The following is an 11,073-nucleotide window of genomic DNA, read 5'->3' as shown; positions in this document are numbered from 1 at the left end:
TATATATATATATCCGGACTGAATATAATAATTTATTCTATGCCAGCTTTCCCGAAAAACCTAGACCATACATTTTGCTGGATTACACCGGAGCACAAAACCATAGAACATGCAGAAAAACAGCCGCGGTCAAGTCAGGGGATATAAAAACACAGCATACAAAATAACTCAGATAGCATTGCCTCAGAACCGCATGCCTAATATTAGAATTGAAAGATGTTCATTTGTTCAAAAATATAATAAAAAACTAAAAATCTGTGTTGAAGATTGTGAATTATAAATTAAGAAAAAAAAATTAAAACAAAATTTGAAATTACCAAAGGGATGACTAAAACTAAGAGATTTATTCCCTGCTCAATTTTTTTTTTTTTCCCTTGTCCCGGAAAAAAAATTGCGTTATTTAATAGACTATAGAATGCAAAATATCACTAATGTAAAAAAGATGGATTGTAATAAACAAAAAGATAAAATACAATACAATACCAGCAGATGGCAGCTTTGTTGAGCATGAGCAAAGATAAAGAGAAGAAAAGACACCTTTAAGCCATTTCCTACCTCCTAATGGTCTAGCAGTATATACCAAAAAGTTCAGGTTCATAACAGAGGTTCATACGATCACAATTCTCACAGAAAAATATTATGTCTAGAATCAGCTTCGGAGATCATTTTCCCCTGTAAAATAAGAGCATTAAGTAGAAACGCGTTGCAGGGGCTGATAAAAGCAGAGAATTGATGTGCAAGTAAAGAAGTTAAAGATTTACTTACGTGTTCATCATCAAGGTTATGTTGTCTCCTTTCAAGAGAATTCTCCCTGCAAAAAATGCAACAAACACATACGGAGAAACAATAATATAAAAAAAAAAAGAAAGTAGATTAAAAAAAAAAAAAGCAAAGTAGCCTCACCTAAAGGTTTTCTTGTATTTTTCTTGATGTTTAGTTCATCGGCATCCTCCAAAACCAAATTCATGTACTCATCAAAGCCCTATAAAAAGGAAAGGAATGAAGGGCATCCGTGAGTCAAAATGTCAAATTGATCAAAACATACTGCTTGCAGCTGATATGATTAATAATGTTTAAATTGACATATTTTTCATAAAAATGAAATGGTGACCCATCGAAAAACAGTTTAAGGAAGATCGAGTTAACAGAAACCTCCGTGTAATCAACCAAATGTAACAAAGTTATTCCTTATTAATGTTTGCTTGAGATCAATAAAAACTTTGCATGTAAATTGGAATTCAATTACTATTTCCAAAATTCACAGTCTAATTGTATCAAATTTAATCAGTTCTCAAAATTCAGTACGTAGATCCTTTATTTTAATGCAGTCAGGCAGTAAGGACCAATTGAAGGTTTTGTTGTAAAGCATATTATGATAAAATTTTCAATAATACTATTCATTCATTTGCATTGCTAGTGAAGAAGGAGAAGAGAGATGGTGGGGAACCTAGTGGTTTAGAAATTTTCTAAGCTATCTGCCTAAATAATAAGCCTTTTTTTACTAGTAAACAAAATAACAAAACAATGGAAGGCATGTGAAGAAATTTTTTAGAAGAGAGACAGGATAATAAGTAAAAGATGCGGTAAGAGATAATGATGGAGAGAGACTAATAGACAGTGACTTTTGAATGATACAGATGTGAAGCATATAATGGAGCTGTGTGGACAAAATTATCTGTTCGTTATTATATTGCGTAGCAGAAAAGATGAGAGATGGTGGTGAACCAAATGGCTATAACGAACAAACAACATTTTTTCCTCTCAGGTGCCTCTCCTACAACAACAACAACAACAATAACAAGCCTTTATCCCACTAATTGGACAGCTACATGAATCATTTTTCTCCCTTACATCCTATTGAGTGTCATATTTTCATTTAATTCTAATAGATTAAGAACATTTTTTATACAATATCCCAAGTTTTTTTAGGTCAACCATTGCCTTTCTTATCATAAATACAATCTAAAACATTTGCTCTCCTAACCGGATCATCAGATGGTCGAAGTTTAATGTGACCAAACCATCTAAGACGACTCTCTCTAAACTTGTCTACCACTAGAGCTACAAATAACATCCTCATCTATATCACAATCACTTTGAATCATAGACCTGAGACATCTAAAACGTTCACATCTTTTAATGATTTGATCACCCATAGTTACAACTCAATTGCCTCTCTTAGAAAACAAAAATTTTTGTTTTCATGTAAAACCAAATAATAGATGGAATGAGTAATAGGATGACACATGAGCCTTAACGCCTAACTTACAGGGTATGAATAAAAAACTTTTATAGTGACATAGTATGATTTGCTAACTATTTAATGACGCTAATATTCAAACTAACAAGAAAGGCTAAGAAGGCATGTAGCATTAGAATTATTTGGAGCCTCCGTAAATTAAAGATAAGCTCAAGATGCATAGTTCAAGAAAACTAAATGAACAATTGAAAATTCCAACATAATCGTCTTAATATGTTACTCTTTAATGTTCTTAACTGAGTTTCACTTAACAGTATTCTAAAGGATGATAAACACAATTAAAATTTGATAAGTTTAATTTTGATTACATAAGAGATTATTTTCATGCCCAATGTCTAATTACATATTTATTATATGCTAACTACAATTGTGAACTTTGATTTAGTGATTTTGAAATATTTGATAATGTTTTTATAAATACATATATTTTGGTTTTTAAATTAATAAAAAAATATTACTTCGTCCAAAAGTCATTTGAATCATGTTTAATTTATTATATAGTTTGAGCTTAAAATTTTATGATTTTTGGAAAGTGTGAATATCTACTATTCTAGTATTATAGGAATAATGGATAAATTGTTAGTCCATTTATTATCATATATGGGGCTTCTGGAATCAACTGTTGTATCTAAATATTCAAAAATTACATTGACGCTCTTAAGCTCATTGATGCCCAAATTGAAGAGATTGAAAAGACTCTGGTGCCAAATAGTTACCAACAACCACTATAGTTATGCTCTTGTTAGTAATTAATAATATTATATATATTTAATTTTTTATAACAATGTGAACATATTTTAAGTTCTTGTAAGCCAAATATTTTAGAGAGAAAACTATCTGCGACGTCATATACAATCCACTACGTAGAACTAATGTTGGAGATATAAGGAAAAATAATAAAGTGAAAAGCAATAATTAGGACAACCATAAAATTATATGGATTTATATATAATCATGAAGATGCACTTAACAAGATAAAATAAAACACTAGTGATGTAAAATTGATAACGTTAGGTACCACATATTTTGCTACCTATTTCAATCTCTTGAAAGCATAAACAAGCAAAAAAAGTAAATTGAAGGCATATATTTGACACGAAGATTGAAATAAATCCAGATTTAAAGTTTAATTATAATAAAAATTTGAGCATATCATTCATAAAACTACATTTTTAAGAATGGTACTCAAGTTAGCAGGCAAGAACAAGGTGCCAGTCATAGGCTATGTTTATGATTCAATGGATAAGGCCAATGATGTGATTAATGGTACATTTCGAGGAAAGATGAAAAAAGAAAAGAACAAGCTACCTATATCAATGGTAAAAGATTGAGGTGTCAACTCCAACAATCATATCAGGACAACTACTATCTTAACCCAATTTTTTTTTAAAATGTAACCATTAGAAAATTAGTTTGAGACCCAAAAGAGAGAATGAATATAGATTAGGAGCTCTTTATTTACAATCATGTCGGTGACCTCTTTGTGACTGAGTTTGCCATCTCCAATAGTGATTAAAAATCTCTAAATAAAATTACTAATTGAATTTTGCAATATTTTTAACTTTTTATTGATATGAATTTTTTTTTGGTTGAATATAGTATTATAAATTTAATATATTATTTGAGAAAGATAAGTGTCAACCACAACTTTATAAACATTGCAATTAAAATTTTAGATTGACTTGTAATGATATTGCCCGTCAGAGGAACTGAAGTTTCTTCGTGAAGGTTAAAGAATTATTAATTTTAAATATACCAAACAATACACATTTTTTAAAAAATTTCATTTTGATTGTTTTTCACAAAGTCATAAAAAAAGAGAAATCAATTGAATCAAAAACATCCAAATAATTAAGTACTTATGAAGAAGTCCAATCAAACTTTAAAAAGAAATTTGATTTAAATGATGTTACTGGTCAAATTAGTCTAAATTTTATTACTAATTTTGTAAGAGGATAATTGGAAGATTGAAAATGTTGAAAGAATGCTTTCTTAATGAAGGCCTAAGTTCAAGACACGTAAGAGACACAGTAAGAGAAGGTCATTGAAAGTGATATATAAGATTTAAGAGGTCAAAGATAAGGTAAGATTCATCCACAATGATAGCTAGTTCATTTCGACTAACATCTAATTCTATTGTTATTTAAGAAACAGAAGATCAGATTGATGACCCGGAAATATAATAAGTTTTGAAAGTTTAAAAATGAAGAGATTGAATAAAAGAAAGAACAACTAAATATAACTATATTTTTTGTGCTAATTAAATATGTTTACCATTTTTTTATCTTGAAATTCCTACATTTTATATCAAACTAATAGACTACTTTTGGTTTTTTTATTAATTCTTATATAATATAGAAATTGATATAATGATATATTTATTGGTTTACTGTTGAAAATCATTGTCAAATGTCGTATGTATTTTTTTTATTTCATATCAAGGTTTATTCATTTATTAAATAATTCAGATTTTACATTTTTTACTAAAATTATATTAGCTCAAAAATTGTTACAAAATAAACAAATTATAAGAACTCTAATTAGTAAAAGTTTCACTTTGCTTTGTACATCAATGATAAAAAAAATAAAATAATGCATATCAAATTGTGCTCCGCACTTTAAAACATCAATGTAAATATTTTTTCGTGTATAATCGGATGCTCTATCTAAGTGATAATTATTTAGTTACAATTAGTAACCTTATTGAAATGACATGAAACAAATCTAATTTTTATTATTGCGTAAGAATGAAACATCACACCACAAACATTAGGCAGAAAAAAGCAGAGATTGAATTATGTTACATTTTCAGAAATCACTTGTGCATGCATTCAAGTTCAACTTCAGGAGGATAAATTGTAAAAAAAAATCACAAAGGGAATTGTCAAAATTAGAAGTAGGTGGGAAAATTAGTATAGGAGAATAGTTCACGTAGAGAAAAACAAGGAAATAACTCAATATCCTCTCCTAATTTTCTCTACATATTTTTTCATGGTAGACCAAATTCATAACATTCCCTTTAATTTAAGCAATGGTTATCCATAGCTTAAAAGGAGGTAGGAAATTAAGGATGAAGATTCTTAAACTAATACATTTAGTTGGAATTGTAGACGAACATGATTGGCTATTAGGTATGAATATAAGGCATGTAAAACTTAAGCTAAAAATAAATGTAGTAAATTCCTCTTCAATTTCTTTTCAATTGGAATGGACATAAGAGGCTCTTACTTAGGCCCTTATATCTATCTTCCTCGTTTGGCAGGCACCAAGGTTTTTTCGAAAATCCTATTTCTTATGCTAGATTAGTGGATTAACCAAATTTCCTTGGTACATCCATCCCGTAGTTTTCCTACCACTTCCACAAGTCCTCTGTAGTTTTCCTACCACTTCCACAAGTCCTCTGCACACCTCAATTCCAAATCAAATTTAGTGTCATAGACAGTTTGAATTTATAAATATTTTATTATGTTTTATGCATGACAAAGATAATGCCTAGAAAATTTTAAGAAAAAAATTCATAAATCAAGAGAAAATATAGTCAAGATAAGTTTAAAAGAATAAGATGAATTTTATTTGAGTTCAAACATGTAACAGGTACCATGATCGTCGCTTTTGACAAGCTTACTACAAAGTTAGTATCATCAATACAACATAAGGAAAATGAGAGTTGATCTATAAAAAGAGATGATGAAGAGGCAAATCAGCAAACATTTTTTTTGTTTCAAAGGACTCCATAGTTCACGCAAGAGACTAAGAGGATCACAAAGTACCAGAATGGACCATATGGTGAATCTAAAAGGAGGTCAATCATATACCCATGTAAGAAGACAAAATGTCGGAGCAAGTTTGATGTTTTTAAATGAGACAACAAACTTTCATTAATGTGCTTAAAAGGAGTTTAAAAAAAGTTTGTTCTAATTCTTTTATGCAGATACAATTCACTACTTGGGATAGTATCTTAGCTTCAGCTTCACTCAAAATTGATCAATTTGTTATAAATAAAAACATGATAGCCACATTAAAAGAATGGGCATGATACAGATGGGTTCAGCCAAATAAATCATCTAGATAGATTGTGTCAAGAAAAAAAAAACATCATATGGGATGGACACATCAAATGGGCAAGCTACTTAGCCTGAATAAAAAAAAATAACTCAAGTTATCATTTAATTAATAATAACCTCATTAGACACGTTGATCTTATTTCTAAATTAATAACTATATGGTTATCCATATAACTTAAATGAATGTAAAGAATTTAGTAATAGAATTTATAAATTAGCACATTTGATTTAAAAAATGGAAAAAAAATCATTGGACTCTTCTTTTTCTATAAACAAGGGACTTTGGGATGTAAGAATTAGGCTAAAAGTAAATGAAGTAAACGTTTCCTCAATCTCCTTTCTCTAATGTTTCCTCAATCTCCTATCTCTCCCACTAGGATTCAACTGAAGATGCCCTTACCTAAGCCCACTTTCTCTTCCGCCTTTGGCATGCAATCCAAGTTCATCCAAAAAACCAAGGGCATCAGTTCCAAGAAGCAAGCCTCGAATCTATATTCCCTCTCTTGAATAGATTGTCTTTATTTTTATTTTTATTTTTATTTTTATTTTTTTTGCATCAGAAACTCAAACTTGCATCATCCAAATAATGCGTAGAAGGTGAATCCGCCAAAAACATTGAATGCCTGAATTGATTAACAGATTAACCTAATTTTTCAATCACTTCATAGAATCACTGCCCCGATTCCAGATCATCCAATATTACATCAAACTAGATATTTTTATTAATATAATCTAGTCCACCTTTCAATCCTACATGTTTGTTGGAACTTAACGAGTTATTTGGTTTTGTTAGGAACAACAGAATAAGGCTAATGAGGTAAGCGGTAAGCCATTGAAAGATCCAAAAAATTTGTTTTGAAAAGTAAAATGAAACATGTCTAAATCTATAACAAATTCAAATATCTTTGATGTTCCATGTTGAATGAATGTGGAAAACTTATTCTTAAATCATAAGACTGAAATAGGTGAGATGCTATCGGTCATGCTTTTGATCTTCTCTGTGGGAAACCATTGCCATGAACCAAAAATGATAATAAACATCCAGGTGACATCACGAAATCAAGCAACTAAACGAGACTGGAATGATTGCTAACAAGGTTAAAACACAATTTTATAGAGGAAAAGAGCTTTTTTGCGACTTTAAATAACCAATTTTGTAAATGTTCATATGAGTGGTCATATGATCATACTTAAAAACTATTTTTAATGATGTTAAGCAATAGATGCCGCTATTGAGACTAAAAACTAAGTTGGAGAATCAAAGTGACATGAAACGTGTTTGTACTTGAAAGCACGGATCACTGTGAAGCAACACTTTGATCTTTAAAACATCTAGGCTGAGATGAAAATTCCTCAATGCTTTCTTATAGTGCTAAGACCAGTTTATGCTAATATAATACCATATCACCAGCATTACTAGCCTTATCCAAACTTTTTGAAGTTGATTTTGGAATCTTCATTATCCATTTATCCTTGTCAAGCGTTAATATGAAATTTCAATAGTATTTTCTTGTGCTAAGATCAATTATTGCTCATATCATATATGTTGACCTCGATACAAGTTTCACCACTTGAAAATGTCAAACCCATTACAGAAATGAACATTGAATATGGTCTAAAGTAAATCATGGTTGAAATGTCTCAATCACACTTGAAACGACCCAAAATATCGCCTGATGGCAAAACAGACAACCCCATTGCATCCAAACCATTAAGTTTAGCCAAAGAGCCTTACATTATCAAAAGTAGAAAACATAATGAAAACAAAAAACAAGAAAATGTCACTTGAATAAGGCTCAAATCGCCTTGATTACAAAAGTTGTTCAAATGACACCCGTTCGTAAAACATACACAAGCATGATTGTGACATGAAAATTTCCAAGAAAAAACACTTATATTGGTCTATCTACAACACGAGCAAAATACAGATTTTGCATGTATTTCGATGCAAAGAAAATGTCAAAACAATGCATAATTCGAGGAAAAGCTGTAACCAGAATATACGAGAGATCTAATATATTATTACACAAATCTCGCTACTCCCGGCAACTCCTGATGGAACCAAACTCTCTTCTCCTGATTTCCTATACCTTTTATAGTTCTCAGAACATCGTGAAGTGCAACACCACCCAATCCATGGTGCAGGCATACTCCCATCCTTGAGCTCCAACAAAGACCAAAACAACACCACTGAGCTCCCTCGCGTTCATGAACTCTTTCTCATTGTAGCAGGTTGAAGAACCCTTCATTCCTCCCTGTTTGAAACCGATCGTTCTTCCATGCACCAGTCGAACCCATCCTTCTCCATTTGAACCCAACCCTGTCGACACTTGCCTGAAAGCTCACACAACCTATTTTATCACTCCCCTCACACGAAAACAAAAAAAAACAACCCATTTTTTCTCGTTCTCACAGCAACATCAGTTCTCGAATCTTCCCGCACTCCTCTCCCTCGATAGCTGACCAAGTCCGACGTCTGCATCTCATAATGCCCCCATTGCCTCAACAAACTCTCTACATGCTCGTAAAACCACCGAATTGCCACCAAATACTTACCAACTGCCTCAACAAACCCTCTACATTCTTGAATCTCCCTGCACTCACACAACCTATTTTATCACTCCCCTCACACGAAAACTAAAAAAAAAATCCATTCTTTCTTGTTCTCACAGCAACATCAGTTCTCGAATCTCCCCGCACTCCTCTCCCTCGATAGCTGACCAAGTCCGACGTCTGCATCTCATAATCCCAAGCCCCGCCCCCATTGCCTCAACAAACCCACTACATGCTCGTAAAACCACCGACTTGCCACCAAATACTTCCCAACAGCCACAAAACTCACCACCCTACCCAAAAACCCAGTTGCAACCTTACAATTTGAATAAAACCATCTACAACTCCTCTGGCCGACCATCTGAATCCAAATAGCCACCAACCATGAGCTCATTGGCTCATCTCCTACTTGGTACACCAAAACCCACCTCTTTTTCTAACCTCACACCATCCCTCCACACAGAAATCCAACAGCCTCTACAATATTACCATCAAATACCTCTCTGCTACTTGAGTTATTACCTCCTCCCTCAAAATTTCAGCAGCCTCAGTCACTCACACTTAATTTCACTCTTTACAAAAAAGAGAAAAAATCGAGAATAATATAACATATATTTGTACCTTTGTTTCACAGATTCGTCACTTTGTCTTCTCAAATTTGGTCTCATGAATAAAGTATACACAAGAACCATTAAGGATCCGTTTGTGTTGTTCAAATGCAGCAGGAAAATAGGTTTGATATTACGCACCTGTTCACTTCAAATTTTAAAAGAGAGAAATTGAGAACCGATACATTTTTTGCCTTAGTGAGGCAAAACGCAAGCCTCAAGTTGAATCGAGGTGTAAGCCTCAAAAAGGAAAAGAACTCAAAAAAGTAAAAATAATTTATAAATATGACAATCTATTGATATATTGATTTAGCATATTATTATAATGAAATAAAGCACAAATCTTAATCTTAAATTTTCATATAAAAGAAAAAATTTAAATGTGATTCTAAATAAACATTCACTTAGAATATAAATAATCAATGAAGTTCAAAACCCATAGTCGCCACATCCTTGCTTTAAACATTTTCAAAAGAAGAATCCTATTTATTACATCTAATTCTATCTCATTGGCAACTTAAAATATTATTCATTCACAATGATTTACTTATCATAAACATTAATCTTAAATACAATATAATTTGAAAGAAAATAACAAATCAATAACATAATTAAGTAATCGCGCTTAAAATATCTTTTGACTATTTTGAGACATCAGATATATTACATATAATATAGTATGATACATTATAATATATAATAGTAGAATATAATATATTATACTTTTGCATAACTGATTGAGACGCTATCTTAAACACCTCGAGGTATAAAGCCTCGAGGCGTAAAAATCAAAACGCTTTCTTAAACAAAAGTTCGTAATTTTCCAAAATTGCGGGAAAATTTGTTTTAGAGACATGTTTGTGTTGTTTTAACATGGCAAAAAAATTTTAAATTTCTCTGACGAAAGTACTTGAAAGTTTATGCATATTTTCCATACGGATAGATTAAAACACAGTCATGGTGTGACAAAACACTAACCATGCCACTTTGTAGGCGGAAGGGAAAGTCTAGCTCTCTTGAAAATGCCCACTATGAGGGAAAGACGTCAAAGTGCTACCAAACTTTCGACTAACGGAAGACTTGAACCGAACAAAATAAAAAAACTTATATGTGCACAAAATGACTAAATGACCAAGTTAAAATATGAATTACCAAATATAAATAAAAAGGTTTAAAATGAGTATATTTACAAAAATTGAGCTTTGAGCAGAACATACAGGAGATTGGATAGCTCCTCAACAAGAACGAATAAAACCTGTAAAGAATTTGGTAGGTTGCTCACAAACGCAAACAAAACATTCTCATTCTGAGCTAATAGTTTAGGGCCATGAGAATTTTGAAGCAAATAACTTGGAGGTAAAAGATACATTGAGCAAAGGGGGTCACATTTATAACACAAACTTCATGCCCTGCGAGCCCCGATGTAATAAATTACAATCATATAACAAAAATGACAACACAATATAATCTGAAAGACCTCTACTAGCCTAATTAGCCATCGCATCCGCAACAGAAACGTACTAACCGAAAAATGACAAGATTGTGACTCAAAAATGAAAACTTACTCGCATCTCAATGACTCAAATAT

General features: G+C 31.6%; 1 long non-coding RNA gene across 2 annotated transcripts; it reads right to left on the bottom strand.

Moving 5' to 3' along the window:
* Nucleotides 1–404: 404 nt before the first annotated feature.
* Nucleotides 405–10,740, bottom strand: LOC110037121. 2 transcript variants are annotated; one of them, XR_002295294.1, is made up of 4 exons: nucleotides 10,703–10,740; nucleotides 904–982; nucleotides 766–811; nucleotides 405–672 (listed from the first exon to the last, which is right to left on the bottom strand). It is a non-coding gene; the product is annotated as an uncharacterized LOC110037121 (long non-coding RNA). The 2 variants fall into 2 exon arrangements; XR_002295293.1 differs by lacking the exon at nucleotides 10,703–10,740 and adding an exon at nucleotides 9,499–9,582.
* Between the last annotated feature and the right edge of the window lie 333 nt (nucleotides 10,741–11,073).

This window comes from Phalaenopsis equestris, unplaced genomic scaffold (assembly GCF_001263595.1).
Source record: "Phalaenopsis equestris unplaced genomic scaffold, ASM126359v1 Scaffold000002, whole genome shotgun sequence".
Taxonomy (NCBI): domain Eukaryota; kingdom Viridiplantae; phylum Streptophyta; class Magnoliopsida; order Asparagales; family Orchidaceae; genus Phalaenopsis; species Phalaenopsis equestris.
The sequence above is the reverse complement of the archived record's forward strand: the minus strand, read 5'-3'. Positions and strand labels throughout refer to the sequence as shown.